Source organism: Heterocephalus glaber, unplaced genomic scaffold (genome assembly GCF_053883595.1).
Source record: "Heterocephalus glaber isolate CG9 unplaced genomic scaffold, H.glaber_assembly_v1.0 deba00001466, whole genome shotgun sequence".
NCBI classification, from domain to species: Eukaryota; Metazoa; Chordata; class Mammalia; order Rodentia; family Bathyergidae; genus Heterocephalus; species Heterocephalus glaber.
In genome coordinates, this window is record NW_028258313.1 from 1,352,383 (window position 1) to 1,371,742 (window position 19,360).

The 19,360-nt window shown below is 39.7% G+C and overlaps 1 pseudogene; it reads left to right on the forward strand.

The window, feature by feature from the left end:
* Window positions 1-16,463: 16,463 nt before the first annotated feature.
* On the forward strand, window positions 16,464-17,753 carry LOC101711821 (guanine nucleotide-binding protein G(i) subunit alpha-3 pseudogene; annotated as a pseudogene).
* Window positions 17,754-19,360: the final 1,607 nt, after the last annotated feature.

A 19,360-nucleotide genomic window follows, 5' to 3' on the forward strand; every position in this document is an offset into this window, starting at 1 on the left:
CAATGCAGCGCTTTCAATGGCTAGTGCTGCCCCAAGGCATGGCCAATAGTCCCACCCTATGCCAGTCATTTGTGGCCGCAGCCCTCCTATCCACCCGAGACAATTGGCCTCAAATGTACATTGTCCATTATATGGATGATGTCCTAGTGGCGGGACAGCTAGGAAGTGAGGTTTTAGCCTGTTATGCTGACCTCCGGCAGGCCCTTGAATCTCGTGGCCTCCAGATTGCCCCTGATAAGGTTCAGCTAAAAGACCCCTACACTTACCTCAGATTTCAGATGAAGGGACATAACATTTCCTCTCAAAAGCTTACCTTATGGCTGGACAATCTTAAAACCTTAAATGACTTCCAAAAATTGCTCAGAGATATAAATTGGCTCATGCCATATTTAAAACTTACTAAACATGACCTAAAACCTCTCTATGATACCCTACAAGGTGATAGCCACCCCACTTCACCTCGGGAGCTCACTGCCGAGGGGTGCAAAGCCATTAGCACGGTAGAACAAGCCATCCAAAATCAAACAATTACCTTTATAGATTATAACTCTCCTTTACAGTATGTTATCTGCAAAACCTCTCTCTCTCCCACTGCTGTTTTCTGGCAAACCGCTCCCCTTATGTGGGTTCATCTCCCGGTTTCCCCTAAACGGGTCTTCTATCCCTATTATGTTGCAGTTGCAGACCTGGTTATCTTAGGCAGAGACCATGGAAAAATGTATTTTGGAAAAGAACCTGATATCATTATCCAACCCTACCCTAAAGATCAAATTGATTGGCTTATGCAGACTACCGATTCCTGGCCAATTGCTCTCGCTTCTTATTCAGGGTTAATAGACAATCACTATCCTCCAAACAAACTTATTGACTTTGCCAATAGACATGAATTCATTTTCCCAAAAGTCACTTCCTGTTCTCCTCTACCAGAAGCCCTATTAGTTTTTACAGATGGTTCTTCCACCGGGATAGCTGCCTATGTGTGGGACAATAACATTGTCCAATTCCAAACCAGCCATTCTTCAGCCCAAATAACCAAGCTACATGCAGTTATAGCGGTCTTTTCTGCATTCCCTGAACAAGCCTTTAATCTCTTTACTGACAGTGCTTACGTTGCTCAATCTGTTCCCCTATTAGAGACATGTGGATTGATAAAACACACTTCTCAAACTGGTGGTCTTTTTATTCAACTACAAGATCTAATCAGAAAAAGATCCCAACCTTTTTTATTGGACACCTTCGTGCCCACTCTAACCTACCTGGCCCACTTACAGAAGGCAACAGGTTAGCAGATCTGGCCACAAGACCTCAGGCTTTTGCCTACTCACTAAGTATTAATGCCTCCATTCAGATTGACCAGGCACAAAAGGCACACCATTTACATCACCTTAATGCTCGCACGCTCCGCCTTATGTATAAACTTACTAGGGAACAAGCTAGACAAATTGTTAAAACCTGCCCTGCGTGCACTCTTCATCTTCCCACACCTCATCTGGGAGTTAATCCTCGTGGCTTGATTCCAAATGCCCTATGGCAAATGGACATCACACATTACCCTGAATTTGGAAATCTTAAATATATACATGTCAACATTGATACATATAGTGGATTTATATTTGCCACCCTACAGTCCTGGGAAGCTACTAAACATGTAATTGCCCACCTTCTAGTTGCCTTCTCAGTACTTGGATGTCCACAGCAAATTAAGACAGACAGTGGTCCAGGCTATGCCAGTTCTAGCTTCTCAAAGTTTTGCAAGCAATTAGAAATAACACGCATAACGGGAATCCCATATACTCCACAGGGACAAGGCATTATAGAAAGAGCCAACCTCACACTCAAAATTACATTAGATAAAATAAAAAGAGGGAAATGGTACCCTATCAAGGGGTCACCTAGAAACCTGATATCACATGCACTATTTATTCTTAACTTCTTAAATTTGGATGCCAAAGGTTTATCTGCAGCCAACCATTTCTGGCAACCAGAGACGCAAAAACAATTTGCCTCTGTGATGTGGAGAGACCCCCTGGACCACTCATGGCATGGGCCTGACCCCGTACTCATCTGGGGCCGAGGGCCAGTGTGTGTTTACTCCAAGGAAATGAAGTCAGCCAGGTGGCTTCCAGAACGCTTAGTAAAACAAGTTGATAAGCGTGTTGATGATGCCGATGATCCAACATTGTCCAATTTCAACCAGTTAATAATGGTGTCTACAATTACAATCTAATAATCATCAAGAGTATAGTATAATTCAATTTGGCTAGTTATATTTGGATGCACCCTAATTTATACACTGTATCATATGTTTGTCTATTGTCTGTTGTTTGTGTTCGTACAGTTGAGCTCAATGTTTCCCTTCCTCTTCAAAGGATATTCGCCTATTGTTAAATTGACTTATAGATAAATATTATTAAACTAAAGACATGCTTTTCTTCCCAGATTGTTAATTGATCAAAGTACCACTGAAATTTATTTTATGAAAGTGACGTGCATTGTCACCCACACGCAACAATCAAATTGCAATTAACAGTTATAAAATAAAAAGATATATATTCTTAATTGTTTGTCAAAACGATTATAGATGGGAACTCCCTTTGATGAATATAGAAGTGGCCACCCAGAAAATGATTATTCTGGTCTTAATTCATTAAAGGGACCCCCTAGTAAATTTTATATTATATAATCTTATGGGAGACATATCACAATGAATATTATCTAAATATGTTATAAATTGATTGTATTGGTTGTCCTTGATATTTAAGCACTGAATATGTTGTTACAAAATGTTTACATTGGTTAAGTTCTGAAAATGTTATTGTAATATGCCCACATTGGTTATCTTCAAAAGCTTAATCAGGTTAGCCTAACTCTCTTATCTACAGCCCAGCCTTGTTTACATCGCAGGACGAAATTTTGCTTACAGGTTAAAAAGATGACATCCCTGAATCTGTTGCATGGTCTGTTGCTGTTCCTGGCACCGACAACAAAAAGTGGATTTCAACCAGTTAACAAACAACAATTGCTCATTGCCCTGTATGGTAACCCCTGTGACTGTGCTGGGGGTTCTGGCAGGGCTGCACCCACAAGTTACACTCGTAGTACTGATTGCGGTGACAAGATTGCCTACTTAGTTTATGAAGCCGCATTAGTGGGAGGATATAACCAAAAATGGAAATGTGTCACTAAGCCCAAAATCATACCCACTGTCAATGGCAAACCAGGGCCATGCCCTGCCCGTTGTGTCATGGCTGCAGAGATGCAGTCTACCTGTTACACTGAAGCCCAACAATGTACATATTCCGACGGAAAAATATATTTGACTGCTGTTCTACAAAGAACTTACAGGGGCTCCGTCGGAGGTTACTGGGATTTTCCCAGCCCCACTGGATATCCTAAATTTGACCAACCCTCCTGCAACGGCAGTCTTGGCAAAGATGTCTGCTGGCCGCCACAGGCCCCAATCCATATATCTGATGGTGGTGGGCCTTCAGATCAGCTCAGGGAAGAGCGAGTGCAAAAACAACTTGAGACTATCATCCAAGAGATGTATCCCTCCCTAAATTATCATCCACTGGTCCTTCCCAAACCTCGAGGCCCAGACCCTGACACCCAAACCCTGAGTGTCCTAGAGGCCACTTATCATTTGATCAATACATCCAACCCAGCCTTTGCTGCGGATTGTTGGCTATGCTTGACTCTTGGCACACCCCTGCCCCTCGCCTTGCCAGTTGTTGACCAAACTAACTATGCCAACAGTTCTAGTTATAATTGCAGTTTTTCTCTGCCCTTCAGGGTCCAGCCAGTACAGTTCAATGCCTCAGTTTGCTATCTAAATATGGGCCACAACAATAGTTTCGATATACGTGTTGGAGTCCAAAATTTCTCTCTCTGCTCGGTAGTGCTTAATGGCCCTGCCGCCATTTGCCCTGCCCCGGGTCACGTGCTCGTCTGTGGAGGGAGCTTGGCATTTACCTCCCTCCCTACTAATTGGACTGGGCTGTGCGTGGTGGCGACTGTCCTCCCGGACATCTCCCTTATTCCTGGAGATGAGCCAGTGCCCTTGCCCAGCTTTGACTATATCGCTGGGCAACATAAAAGGGCCGTCTCACTGGTCCCCTTGCTCGTGGGGCTAGGGGTGTCCGGCGCCCTTGCCACTGGCTCTGCTGGCGTCGGAGTGGCGTTACATTCCTATGCCAAATTATCCAACCAATTGATTAATGATGTTCAAGCTCTCTCCAACACTCTTACAGATATACAAGATCAGATTGATTCTCTGGCTGAGGTGGTCCTTCAAAATAGAAGGGGTCTGGACCTCCTCACGGCAAAACAAGGAGGGGTTTGCATAGCCCTAAATGAACATTGTTGTTTCTATGCCAATAAATCTGGGATCGTCAGGGGAAAAATTCGTGAACTTCAGGAAGATTTAAACAGACGACGACAAGAATTCATTCAAAATCCCCTCTGGACTGGCCTCAATGGTTTCCTCCCTTATCTCCTCCCTTTGCTGGGACCCTTATTGGGTTTACTTCTGCTCATTTCCTTGGGGCCCATAATATACAACAAAATCATGGCCTTCCTTAGAGCCCGGGTAGAGGCAATAAAAACAGTGCCCATACAGGTCTACTATAATAGATTGGCAATGGCTGACCAGGACGAATGTCGGACCATCGATTAGGTCCTTGCCATGGCAAAGTGTTCTCGCCCCACCTGGTGAGTGGGCTGGCAAGCCAATGATGGGCAACTGAGCAAGCGTGCCATGCAATGAGAGAGCCCTCGTGTGCCGCCTAAGACAGGTGCCAGAGCCTTGATTCTCTGGTTAACCGATGACGGGTAAGGTGCACGGTGCAGACACGTATGTTGCTCTGACCCAAGACAGGCTCAGCCCCCGCAGGCTTGGCTCTCCTGACGCCTTTCTTATAATTATAATTTTAAAGGGAGGACCTGTGGGGGGCCTTGCCCCCCCGCTAGAACTCTTGAGTGCCTTTTACGGACATGTCCGGGCCTGCTGCAAATCTACCCGGCAACAAGGAAGTAGCCCCAGTACCCTCCTCTTGCTCCTCCCCTCTAGCCCTACGGTATATATGTTGTAGCAGCTTCCGCAATAAACGAGACTTGATCAGAAACCTGTCTTGTCTCCATCTCTCGTGTCCCCTGCCCTTTGTCATTCTCACCCCCCCTCTAGGGTCTCCGTTGACTTACCCGCAGGCCGGGACACACAAGCAATGTTCCTCTTGCTCAAGATTGCTTTGGCTACACAAGGTCTTCCATACAGATTTTTCTATATGGATTTTAACATTTTTTCTCATTCTGTGGAGAATGAAATTTGTATGTTCATAACAACTTTTGATATTATTCCCATAACAAAAATATTAGGACAGGATGTGGTAGCACACACCTGTAATCTCAGCACTTAGGAGGCTAGGCAGAAAGATCACTGTGAGTTCAAGGCCAGCCTGATCTACATAGTGAGAATTTGTCTCAAAAAAAATAAAAGAAAAATATTAAATATTCCCAACCCAAGCACACATTGGAGTTCTTTCCATCTTCTAGGGTCTTCCTCAATTTCTTTCTTCAGCAATTTATGATTTTCATTTTAGAAATCTTTTTCTCATTGGGTAGGTTTATTCATAGGTACATCCATGTGTGTGTGTGTGTGTGTGTGTGTGTGTGTGTGTGCGTGCGCGCACGTGTGTGTGTGTGTCTAGAGTGATTGGAATATTTTTCTGATTTCTTTCTTAGTGAATTTGTGATTAATATATAGGAAATATAGATGCTTTTTATTTTGATATTTTCTCCTAAGTCACTGCTGAATTCATCAGCAGAGGAGAATTTTAGTGGACTCTAGAGTTTTCTAGCTATAGAATCATGGCATTATGAATCAAGAATGATTTGAGTTTGTTATCATTGCAACACTGCAATGAGAACAATTGGATCATGGTGTATAATTTTTAATATGATTTTGAATTCTATTTGCAAATATCTTTTGAAGTTTGTAATGGTTTTGTTCATCAAGAATATTTGTCTAGAGTTTTCTTTTTTGTTGTACCTTTATCATGTTTTTTTAGCAGGGTAATACTGACTTCATTGAACATATTTGGAAATATTCCTCTATTTTCTATCAAAGTTTGAGGAGCATTTGTATAATTTGCTCTTTAAAGGTTTGGTAAAATACAGTGAAGAATCTGTGCAGTCCTGGAGTTTACTTTGCTAGGAAACTACTACTGCTTCACTCTCACTGCTTATTGTTCATCTGTTCAGTTATTTATATTTTTATTTATATATTTATTGGTACATTTTAGGTATATATAGTACATTTACATTTATCATTGGGTGTTTGTACCTGAACATGATGTATCTTAGTTCTTATTTTTTCTCCCATTACCTGTGCACACTTCACCCCCTCCACCATTCCCTATTTACACAGACTTTGATTCCATTTTTTCTTCTTTCTCATAATTTTTCCTTTCCCTTCTTCTCTTTCCTCTTCCCTTCCCACCACCTGCAAACCCTTGAACCTTTTCCTATTTCAAATTATCAATTATTCATTTTAATCATTTTCAAACTTATTTACACTTTCACGTTCTCACATTACAGAAACTACTTGGTATTTACACATGTGTGTCCTATTTATTTCATTTAAGAATATTGCCTCAATATACGTCCATTTAGCTATAAATGACTCAAGTTTCTTATTCTTTATGGCTGAGTATTACTCCATTTGATAAAAGAAAACCCACATCTTCTTTATCCAGTCTCCAGTTGATGGGAACTTGGGCTGCTTCCAAGTTTTAGCTATTACAAACTGTGCCACTATAAACATGGGTGCACCTATATTGCTGTGGTATGATTCTTTTAATTCTTTGGGGAAGATTCCCAGTAGAGGACTAGCAGGGTCACATGGGACCTGTAGTGATACTTCTTTGAGGTATCTTCATACTGATTTCCACAGTGGTTGCACCGGTCTACGCTACCACCAACAATGGAGAAGGGTTCCTTTCTCTCCACAGCCCCATCAGCATTTGTTATTGGTTGATTTCTTGATAGCAGACATTCTTTGTGGAGTGAGGTGGAATCTCAATGTTCTTTTCATCTCCATCTCTCGAATGACCAGTGATGTTGAACATTTTTACATATATTTGTTTGCTGATTTTACTTCTTTGTCTGAGAAATGTCTGTTCATCTCAAATGCCCATTTTTGAATTGGGTCTTTGAATTTGGGAGGTCTGATTTTTTCAATTTATATATTCTTGATAGTAGACCTTTGTCTGAGGTACACCTGCTAAAAATTTCTTCCTACATTGCAGGTTGTCTCTTAGCTCTGTTGGTAGTTTCTCTTGCAATGCAGAAGCTTTTTAATAAGATGAGATCCCAGTTGTTGATTCTTTGTGCTACTTCCCATGCTACTGCGGTTTTGTTCATAAAGTCTTTTCCTATGCCAATGTCTTCAAGAGTTCTACCTAACTTATCTTCGAGCAAGTTTAGTGTTTCTGTCTTAATATTTAGACCTTTAATCCGCTTCAATCTTAGTTTACTGCATGGTGATAGGTATGGGTCTAGTTGTAATCTTTGGAGGTTGAAATCCAGTTTTTCCAACACCATTTATTAAATAGGCTATCTTTCCTCCAATGAGGGTGGTTGGCTCCTTTGTCAAAGATGAGGTAGCTGAGTATGTCTGGAGTTGTTTCTGCATCTTCTAATCTATTCCACTGATCTTCAGGACTGTTTCTTTGCCAGTACCATGCTGTTTATCACAGTAGCTTTGTAGTATAGTTTCAAGTTGAGGATTGTGATACCCCCAGCCATGTCTCTGTTGCATAGAATTGCTTTTGCTACTCTAGGTTTCTTCTGATTCCAAATGAATTTTTGGATTGTTTTCTCTAGATCTGTGAAGTATACTGTTGGAATTTCAATTGGCATTGCATTGAATCTATATAGCAGTTTTGGAAGTATGACCATTTTCACTATATTGGTTCTTCCTGCCCAGGAACAAGGGATATCTTTCCATTTTCTTATATCCTCTTCGATCTCCTTCTTCAGAGTGCTGTAGTTTTCAGTGTAGAGGTCTTTTGCTTCCTTTCTTAGGTTGATTCCTAGATATTTCATTTTTTAAAATGCTATTGTAAAAGGGATGATTTCTCGTATTTCTCTCTCAATAGGTGTGCTATTTATGTATAAGAAGGCTATTGTTATTTGAGTGTTAACCTTGTATCCAGCTACTCTACTGAATCTGTCAATTAGGTCTAGAAGACTTTTGACTGAGTTTTTTGGGTCTTCTATGTAAAGTATCATATCATCAGCAAATAATGACAGTTTCACTTCTTCCTTTCCCAGCTTTATTCCTTTTATTTCTTTCTCTTGTCTAACTGCTATGGCTAATATTTCCAGAACAATATTGAACAGGAGTGGTGATAGTGGGCATCCTTGTCTTGTTCCTGATTTTAGTGTGAAAGTTTTCAGATTTTGACCATTTAGTATGATGTTCGCTATTGGGTTTTCACAGATAGCCTTAATCAGGTTGAGATAAAGACCTCCTATTCCAATTTTCTGTAGCATTTTTATCATGAATGGGTGTTGGATTTTGTCAAATGCTTTTTTGTGCATCTATTGAGATGACCATGTGGTTTTTGTCCTTGACTCTGCTAATATAGTGTATTACATTTATTGATTTATGGATGTTGAACCGTCCTTGCATCCCTGGGATAAATCCGACTTGGTCAGGGTGTATGATCTTCTTGATGACACTCTGTATTCTGTTTGCCAATATTTGTTGAGGATTTTTGCATCTATGTTCATTAGGGAGATTGGTCTATAGTTCTCTTTTTGGGTTGGGTCTTTCCGTGATTTTGGAATCAAAGTAACACTTTCTTCCAGGAATGAGTTTGGAAGCCTTGTTTCACTTTCAATTTCCTTGATGAATTTAAATAGTAATGGTGATAGTTCTTCTTTAAATGTCTTGTAGAATTCAGCAGTGAAACCATCAGGACCTGGGCTTTTTTTGTTGGTAAGTTTTTTATTACATTTTCAATTTCACTCATTGTAATTGGGGTGTTTAGAATTTCTATATCTTCTTCATTTAATTTTGGCAATTCATATGTATCTAGGAATCTGTCCATTTCTTCTGTGTTTTCCATTTTATTGGAGTACAGGTTCTCAAAGTAGGTATTGATGATTCTCTGGATTTCTGCTGGATTTGTTATGGCTTCACCTTTTTCATTCTTAATTACATGGATTTGAGCCTTTTCTTTCCTTTTTTGATAAGGTTAGCTAAGGGTTTATCAATTTTATTTTTTCTTTCAAAAAACCAATTCTGATTCATTGATTTTTTGTATCATTCTCTTAGTCCCCATTGCATTGATTTCTGCTGAGATCTTTATCATTTCCTTTCTTGTATGAGCTTTGGGTTTGCTATGCTCTTCTTTTTCTAGGAGCTTGAGGTTCTGCATTAGGTTATTTATCTGAGTTCTCTCCATTGTCCTAATATGGGCATTCACTGCTATGAATTTCCCACGTAGAACTGCTTTCAATGTGTCCCACAGATTCCTGTATGTTGTACTGGCATTATCATTTACTTGTAGAAACTGTCTAATCTCTTCTTTAATTTCCTCTGTGACCTATTGGTTGTTCAAGAGGGTGTTCTTCAATTTCCATGTGTTTGTGGGTGTTTTGCGGTTTCTTATGTTATTGATGTCCAATTGTATTGCACTATGGTCTGATAATATACAGGGGATAACTTCGATTCTTTTACTTTTACTTAGATATGTCCTCTGAGCTAGCATGTGATCTATTTTGGAGAATGACCTGTGTACAGCTGAAAAGAATGTGTATTCTGATTTTGTGGGGTGGAACACTCTGTAAACATCTATTAAATCCATCTGTTCAATAGCTTCATTTAGTTCTAGAATTTCATTATTAATTTTTTTCCTAGTTGATCTGTCTATTTAGGATAGAGGGGTGTTGAAGTCCCCCACTACAGTTGTATTAATGCTTATTTGGTTTTTCATGTCCATTAATATTTGTTTTGTATAGTTGGGGGCATTTGTATTTGGTGTGTATATATTTAGGATTGTCATCTCTTCCTCTTGGATTGTTCTTTTCACGAGGATGTAGTGACCATCTTTGTCTCTCTTAATTAGTTTTGATTTGAAATCTACCTTGTCTGCAAATAAGATTGCTATGCCTGCTTTTTTCTGGGTTCCTGTTGTGCAGAGAACTGTTTTCCATCCTTTTACTTTCAGTCTATGGATTTCTTTTTGAGTTAGGTGTGTTTGTTGTATACAGCATATTGCTAGGTTTTGCTTCTTAATCCATTCTGCCAGTCTATTTCTTTTGATTGCTGAATTGGGGCCATTAACATTGATAGTTATAATTGATAGAAATTTACTCATCCTTGTCATGATGTTTTACTGTTGTTGACTCTTACTTCTTTTTCCCCCTTTCCCTTTAGTTATTTACCTTGCCTGGTGGCTTCCCTCTGTTGAGCCTTATGGAGTTGTGACCTTTGTTTCCTTTTTCTAGGATATTGCTTAGAATTGTTTGGACTGCTGGTTTGGTGTTCATTAAATTTCTCAGGTGTCCTTTGTTATGGAAGTATCTAATTTCCCATTGTTTTGAAAGATAATTTTGCCAGATACAACAGTCTAGGTTGGAAGTTATTTTCTTTTAGGGCTTGAAATACTTCACTCCAGGCTCTCCTTGACTTGAGAACCCTCAAGTGTTGAGAAGTTTGCTGTGATTCTGATGGGCTTTCCTTTGTAGGTGATTTGTTTCTTTTCTCTAATTGCTTGTAGGATTTTGTTTTTCTGTTGGGTTTCTGGGATCTTGACTATTATATGTCTAGGTGTAGATTTTTTTTGGTCATGGTTAGTTTGAGTTCTATACGCCTCACTTATCAATAAGTCCAATTTTCTACCTCTGTCTGGGAAGTTTTCTACTATTACTTCTGTGACCAGTTTTTTATGTCAATTGTACTTTCTTCTGTTTTTTCATGGATTCCTATCAGTCTTATTTTATTCTTCTTTGCATCATCTAGCAGCTGCTGGATTGATTTCTCATTGTCCCTTACTATCTTTAAGAAATCTCTGTTTTCATGGTCCTTAACCACAATCGTGTCTTCTATACCTGATATTCTGTTTTCAGATTCTCTTAGTCTGCTCTGCATGCTTTCAATGGAGTTTTTAATCTCCTGAATATCTGCATGATTCTGTTTCATGGATTCCATTTCTTTCTTATGTTGGGTGATCATGGTTTCCATTTCTTTCTTATGCTGGGCATTCATGGCTTCCAGCATGTTTCTGATCTCAACTATTTTCTTATCTGTTTCTGCTCTCAACTATTTTCTTATCTGTTTCTGCTCTAGAGCCTCTAATCATGTCTTTCACTCTGCTCACCATCTCTGTATTTATCTGGGAGATTATTTCTGCTTTGAATTTTTCTAGAGCCTCATGCATCCGTTTTGTTACTTCCTGTGCTATCAGTTCAGGGTGTCCAAGTGGTTGCTTATCAGAGTTTTCCACCTCATTTCCCCCAGAATTTCCTTTTTGTGGCATGGAAGCCTGCGTTTGTGCCTTGCTTAAGTGTCTTCTCATTTTTATTTTTGGTACTGTCCTTGGTTTAATTCCTGGGTAGATATTTCAAAATTGCTTAATATGGATATCTTTGTTGCTTGTGTTTAAAACCCTTGTGGAATGATAGCTTTTCAGAGGTGTCTTCCAGATATGGCTTGTGTTTTGGTTTTGAGACTCTAATGACTCTGAGACGATTTTATTTTTCTTGTACCAGGAAGGAAAACTAATTAGATCAATCACAACATGTTAGCCCAAATGACACCATCAGCAATACCATAGCATCAAGTGCAGCCTAGAAAATGACAATTTGTGATAGTTATTAATCTATCACATTTAACTGTGTGAGTTAAATTAAAACCAAGGACCAACCCAACATAAGTTTATAATGAATGAACTCTTCAATATAGCATCTTTGCCCTTTGGGGTGGGGAGTTAGAAGGAGTTGGGGAGGGATGGACAGGTAGAAAGATCAGGAAAGATTAGCGATGAGGCCAGAAGGCATAGGAAGATCATACAAACTCTAAGAAGTTGTTAAGGGCAAGAGGAAAAGGCAGAATGAAAGAACAAAGATGTGAATAGAATCACCTAACAGCAACAGGGAGGCTAGATACCGTATTCACTTTCCTTTATACCTAATGATAATCAAGAGAAGGAAAAAGAGAAGAAAAGAAAAATAAAGGAGAAATCCAAATTCAGTGCAGAAAGGAACAAATGGGGAGATGGAGAGCAATGTGGGACAGCAAGAGAATGAGTGAGAGAGTGAGAGAGAAAGAAAAGATAAAAGAAAGAAAAGTAAAACTTTGAAGAGTAGAAAAAAGTAAAAATTAAGAATTAAAAATAAGGGGAAAAAATTTTTTCTTTTTTGCAAATAGCAAAAAATAAAAATTATAGGCCTTCTTCAGGGTATGTCTCTGCTGTCACAGTAGGCAACATAGGAATCTGTGTGCATATATGAGTCAATGAGTCTCAGCAAGCCAGCAGCAGACCTGTGAGATTCAGGCAGATTTCTGGCTGCTAGTCCCAAGTTGAGCTTCCTGTCCTCCTGCAGGGTTGAACTCTGCAAAGTTCTACTGCAGGTTCCAGTTGCCCTTCCCCTGGAGATAGTGCAGGTTTTGATGGGAGGTAATGGTCCCAGGTGATGATCCCTTCAATTTACCAAGTATGGTGGCCTGATGTGCCTTTATTGTAGATTCCCTTTACTTTTCCACTGAGCTTCAGTTTTCATTGAGGAGCCTGAGAAGCTCTCTTTCTGTTACTAACTTCTGCTCTATCTTGTGGCATTCAGGACAGGGGTCTTTATAATCCCCTGTGCCTCTGTAGTGTAGGACGAGGTAGCAGAAAAGCCAGAAGGCTAGAGGCAGGGCAGGGGGCAGTGAGACTGGGCCTTGGAGGTGCCCACATGGCTAAGCAGACCTCACCACGGCATGGGCAGGGCCTGGGACAGCTGGGGAGCTTCACGCTGCTTGTCTCACACTGTTTCAGTTATTTATACTAACATCTTGGTTCAGTAAGATATGTGTACCTAGAAACTGGTCCATTTCTTTCCACTGATGTTTGAAATTATTGGAAAGTTATTTTTCAAAATATTTCCTGATGATCTATTTGATTTCAGTTTGTCTAGTGGAATATTTCCTTTCTCACCTCAAATTTTGTTTACTGGGGCTTGCTCTTTCTTTTGCTTAGTTTTCCTAAGAGTCTGTTCATTTTCTTTACCAATTCAAAGAACCAATGCTTGATAGAACTCAAGTAATGAAGGCTCAAAGTAAGGGCCACAGAACGTGCTGACTTACATATTAATTAAACTAAGCAAAACCTTCCTAGGCAGAGTGCTTATAACAAATGCCTAAGTGTTCAAATCAAAACTGATATTTTTATTTCTCAACTCAATATACTTATCCAAGATTCCTGTAGGATGATGGTGATCTCTTCTGATTGGAACCTGGAAGATACTCAGATCTCCTTGTCCAAATGTTCATTCTCCATTTCAGGACAGTATGTCTGATCCTGGCTTCAAAGTGATACTGTCCTGCTGATAATATCTAAGTTGTCTGAGACATTTCTGTCCAATGACCATCCTTGTGAAAATACACACAATAATTTCTATGCCATGAAATTGTGGAGGATCTATCTTTAGCTCTCAGTTGAAGTAAATCAGCCAAAACCTATGTCTCTTTTTGGAACTTCTTATTCATCTTTTTCTTGAATTTCTTATTCATCTGGCCGGTCCTGGTTATTATAACCTGTGAAGGCCTCTTTTACCAAAGTTGACAGTGGGATTTCAGGTCCTGACTCAAGTTTTGTAACTTTCTTCAAATACCGGAATAGAATGCATTATAAAATACATGGCTGTTAGGGCTCTCACCTCTGATGACCCTGGGTCAATTTTAGTACACATTAAGAAGGCCTCTAACAAGTGATTTAAAAACACAGTAGTACTATGCTCTCTTTCTTACATGATCTCTTTGCCACTATCATAACTGACAGGTGTAACTTGTCACCTTCCCATTCTTTCCGTAATACAAGATAAAAAATTCTCCATCCTCCTTTATGGATAGAATTTTCAGGTTGCACTTAGGATCTTAATAGGGAACTGTGTCTTCCCTAGGCCTCTGAACACCATGGCATGAAGTGTTAACTGCCAACCTATCACTACTACACCAGCAATTCTAAGAATATGTACCTTAAAATATTTAGGAAAAGAACAACACCTTAAAGTGAAAAATATGTTTCTTCAGATCAGGAGGATAATAACAAGTAACCAGGAGGATAATAATGAGTTAATGAAGGATAATAATTCCTTCAAGGCAGAACAAAGGATGTGCTCAACTGACAAAATTCACCACTAAATTCACCAGGATCATCCTAACAATGAATAAACCTTTCTTTACACTGAAACATGTTTAAAACTGAGAAAGGAAGATGTGCTCTGATAGCTTCTTCATCCCCCCCAACACTTCCCATAATGGGAACAGATTTCCCTGAATAATATGAGGTGTTGGAGGTGGAGAAGCCCAGCACCATGGGCCAACCTGTAGCACTGCCCCTTGGGCATAAGGGAGTGGAGGAGCCAGCCACACAGGTGCCAGTGCCCCCACCCCACCTCTGAGCACTGGGCATCCCAGCACCTGACACCACAGAGGGGAAGTGGGTCAGAAAGGCCATTGTTGTGAGCTCCAGAAGATAGAGCAGAGGTGAATAACAGAAAGAGGGCTTCTCTGAGGCTCCTTGATGAAAATTGAAGCCAATAGGAAAAGTGAATGAAATCTCTGCAATAAAGGCACACCAGACCACCTTAGTTGGTAAGGCGGAGGGATAACCACCTCCCATTGGAACCTGGACTATTCAGGGGAAGGGCAGCTGGAATCTGCAGTAGAACCTTGCAGAGTTCAACCCAGCAAGAAGTCAGTGAACTCAACTTGGGCCTTGAAGCCAGAAATCAGCCTGAATCTCAGGGGACAGCTGCTGGCTTGCTGAGAGTAATTGACTTAGAACTGCACACTCCTGTCCACACTGTCTATTGTGACAGCAGAGACATACCCTGAAGGAGGCCCTTTATTTTTATTTTTGTTTTTTATTTTCAAACTTATTTTTTCTCTTATTTTTAATTTTTTTCTTCTATTTTCAAATTTATTTTTTTCTTATTTTCTTTCTTCTTTCTTTTTTTTCTTTCTCTCCCTCTCACTCTCCCTCTCTCCCACCTTGTTCTTTATCACTCTCACTTTTTGTTCCTGTTCTTGTCCTACTTCATATTTCTTTTTTCATTCATTTTCTTTTCTTCTCTCTTTTCCCTCCTCTCAATTGTCATTAGTTTTATAGGAAAGTAGATACAGTTTATAGCTTCCCTATTGCTGTTAGGTTGTTCTGTTCTTTTCTTTTTTTCTTTCATTCTGTCTCTTCCTCTTGTCATCAAAAGTTTCCTAGAGTTTACATGATTTTCCTGTGTCCTCTGGCCTCACTTATAAACTTTCCCTGTTCTACCTATTTATCCCTCCCTTCCCAACTCCAAGTCCCCATTCCAAAGGGTAAACTTGCTATATTGAAAAGTTTATTCACTATAAACATATTTAGGGTTGGTCCTCAATTGTGACTCAATACACATGTTTAAAGGTGATAGATTAATGACTACTACAAATTGCCATTTTATAAGCTGTGCTTGATGCTATTGTTGTTGCTGATTGTATCACTTGGGCTAAGGTGTTGTGATTGATCTAATCAGTTGTCATTCCTGGTGTACTGAAAACGAGATTGCCTAAGAGTCATTAGAGACTCAAAACCAAAAACCAGATGTATCTGGAAAACACCTCTGAAAAGCAATCATTCCATAAGGGTTCTAAATACAAACAACAAAGATACTTTCAATAAGCAATATTAAAGTATCAACCCAGGAATTTTTTTTAAATGGTACCAACAACAAAAATGGAAATGAGAAGACATTTAAGCAAGGCGCAAACCCAGAGGTCCAGCTCACCAAAGGGAAATTCTGGGAGAAACAAGGTGGAAAAGTGATAATCAACCGTGTGGATATCATGAACTGACAGCACAGGAAGTAACAAAATAGATGAATGAGGCTCTAGAAAACTTCAAAACAGAAATAATTTCCCAGGTAACTACAGAGATGGTGAGCAGAATGAAAGACATGATTAGAGACTCTAGAACAGAAACAGATTTTTAAAAATATGTGAGTAAACACCGGATGTCCAGTTCCTGTGGGCACTAGGCTGCTGACGGAGAGGGCCACCGCCTGCAGTAGATGCCATCTCAGCTAGCAAAGCCACAGTTCCCACAGTGTGTGAGTGAGCTCGGGCCTAGTTCCCCCTCCCGCTGCCATCGTGGGCTGCACGCTGACCACCAAAGACAAGGCAGCAGTGGAGCGGAGTAAGATGATTGACCACAATTTGCAGGAGGACAGGATAAAGTGGCCAAAGAAGTGAAGCTGCTGTTACTCAGAGCTGGAGAATCTGGTAAAAGTACCATTGTGAAACAGATGAAAATCATTCATGAAGATGGCTATTCAGAAGAAGAATGTAAACAATATAAAGTAGTTGTCTACAGCAATATTATACAGTCCATCATTGCAATCATAAGAGCCATGGGATGGCTAAAGATTGATTTTGGGAAAGCTGCCAGAGCACATGATGCTCAACAGTTATTTGTTTTAGCTGGCAGTGCTGAAGAAGGAATCATGACTTCAGAACTTGCAGGAGTGATTAAATGGTTATGGCGAGTTGGTGGGGTCCAGGCATGCTTTAGCAGATCCAGGGAATATCAGCTCAATGATTCTGCTTCATATTACCTAAATGATTTGGATAGAATATCACAAAAAAACTACATTCCAACTCAGCAAGATGTTCTCAGACAAGAGTGAAGACCACAGGCATTGTGGAAACACATTTTACCTTCAAAGACCTACACTTCAAGATGTTTGATGTAGGTGGCCAAAGATCAGAACAAAAAAAATGGATTCACTGTTTTGAGGGAGTGACAGCAAGTATCTTCTGTGTGGCCCTCAGTGATTATGACCTTGTTTTAGCTGAGGATGAGGAGATGAACTGAATGCATGAAAGCATGAAACTATACGATAGCATTTGTAACAACAAATGGTTTACAAACACTTCAATCATTCTCTTCCTTAACAAGAAAGACCTTTTTGAAGAAAAAAATAAAGAGGAGTCCATTAACTATCTGTTATCCAGAATATACAGGTTCTAATACATATGAAGAGGCAGCTGCTTACAGTCAGTGCCAGTTTGAAGATTTGAACAGAAGGAACGATACCAAGGAAATCTATACTCACTTCACCTGTGCCACAGACACCAAGAATGTGCAGTTTGTTTTTTATGCTGTTACAGAAGTCATCATTAAAAACAACTTAGAGGAATGTGTACTTTATTGAAGAAGGGGGATATGTTAGTAAAAGTTACTACAGTGTGGAGTGTTGAGACCAGACATCTTTTGCTGCCTTGTGGGGCAGCTGCAAGCATGAGGGGACCAGGGAATGGCAGCAGCATGAAGAATCTTAGCACTTTTCAGCACAATCTTCTGCATTAGGGAACTTTAATTGACATAAGATGCTAAAGTCAGACATTTGAATTTGCACAACTGTAAAGTGTGATTTGATCATCAAGATATCACTTGGATTTTGTAATTTTTAAGGCAGATATGAAGTTGAGGTGCTGCATTCCAGAACTTCAATACATAGCTTACTTTTTTCCTTCTTAATAAATCACCAATTCATTTCTAAAAAAAAAAAAATATGTGAGCTCAGGAAGATGATGGAACCCATGAATGAACAGCATAGGAAAGAAATGGAAAGCATGAATGACCAACATAGAAAAGAAATGGAATCCATGAAACACATTCAAACAGATATCCAGGAGATTAAAAAATGTATTGAAATCATACACAACAGACTGAGCCAATCTGAAGACGGAATATTGGATATAGAAGACAGGATGGCAGTCCATGAACATGAAAAGAGAAATCTCTTAAAAATAGTAAGAGACCATGAGAAATCAATCCAAAAGCTCCTAGACAATCCAAAGTAGAATAATATAAGATGGATAGGAGTCCAGGAAAAAGGAGGAGAAAGTACAAATGACATTTAAAAATCTATATTTACAGAATTAATGACAGAAAACTTCCCAGACAGACCAAAAGAATTTAACATACAGATAAGTGAGGCATTCAGGACTCCAACTACCTATGATCAAAAACATCTACACCTAGGGCGAGCTGGTCCCAGCACCCAGAAGGAAGCTCCCATGCTGCCATCCCAGGCTCCTAGGGCAGAGAAGGTGAGCCAGTCCCAGCACCCAGAAGGAAGCTCCCTAGGGAAGGTGAGCACCGTGGGCGTCAGAAGCACCGCCCCCCCCCCGTGGAAATGAGAAAACACATAAACAAGCCTCAAAAACAGACTTCCAGATCACCTACAGCAACCCCAGAGGAAAACAAGATGGAACACTCTGATACTCAACCACCTGGACTCTCTGAACTGACAACAAAAGAGGATCTGGGAAAAATGAAATCAGAAATAATTACTCAGATAACAGCAAAGATTTTGCTCATGGTGCAAGACATGATTAATAAATCTAGAGAGGACACAGATAAAAAAATAGAGGATCTGAGGAACATGATGGAATCCCCACATAGGAAACAAATGGAATCCATAGAACAGATACAAACAGATTTCTAGGAGATTAAAAACTCCATCAAACGTCTGCACATTAGAATGAACCAATGTGAGGACAGAATTTCAGATATAGAAGAAAAGATTGCAATTAGTGACCAGGAAAAGAAAAATTGCTTTAAAATTGTAAAGGAACATGAGAAATAAATCCAGCAGCTGCTAGATGATGCAAAGAAGAATAACATAAGATTGATTGGAGTCAATGAAGAAACAGGAGAGAGTGCAGATGACATAAAAAAATCTGTTCACAGAAGTGATGGCAGAAAACTTCCCAAGGAGGGGAAAAGAACTTGACATACAGATAAACACAGCATATAGGACTCCAGCTAGCCTTAATCAAAAAAAATCTACACATAGGCATATAATAGTTAGGATTCCAGAAATCCAACAGAAGAACACAATTCTACAAGCAGTGAGAGAAAAGAAACAAATCACATACAAAGGAAAGCCCATCAGAATCACAACAGACTTCTCAATGCAAACCCTCAAGGCAAGAAGAGCTTGGAGTGATGTATTTCAAGCCCTAAAGGAAAACAGCCTCCAACCCACATTGATGTACCCTGAAAAACTATCTTTCAAAATTGATGGACAAATAAGATGCTTTCAGGAT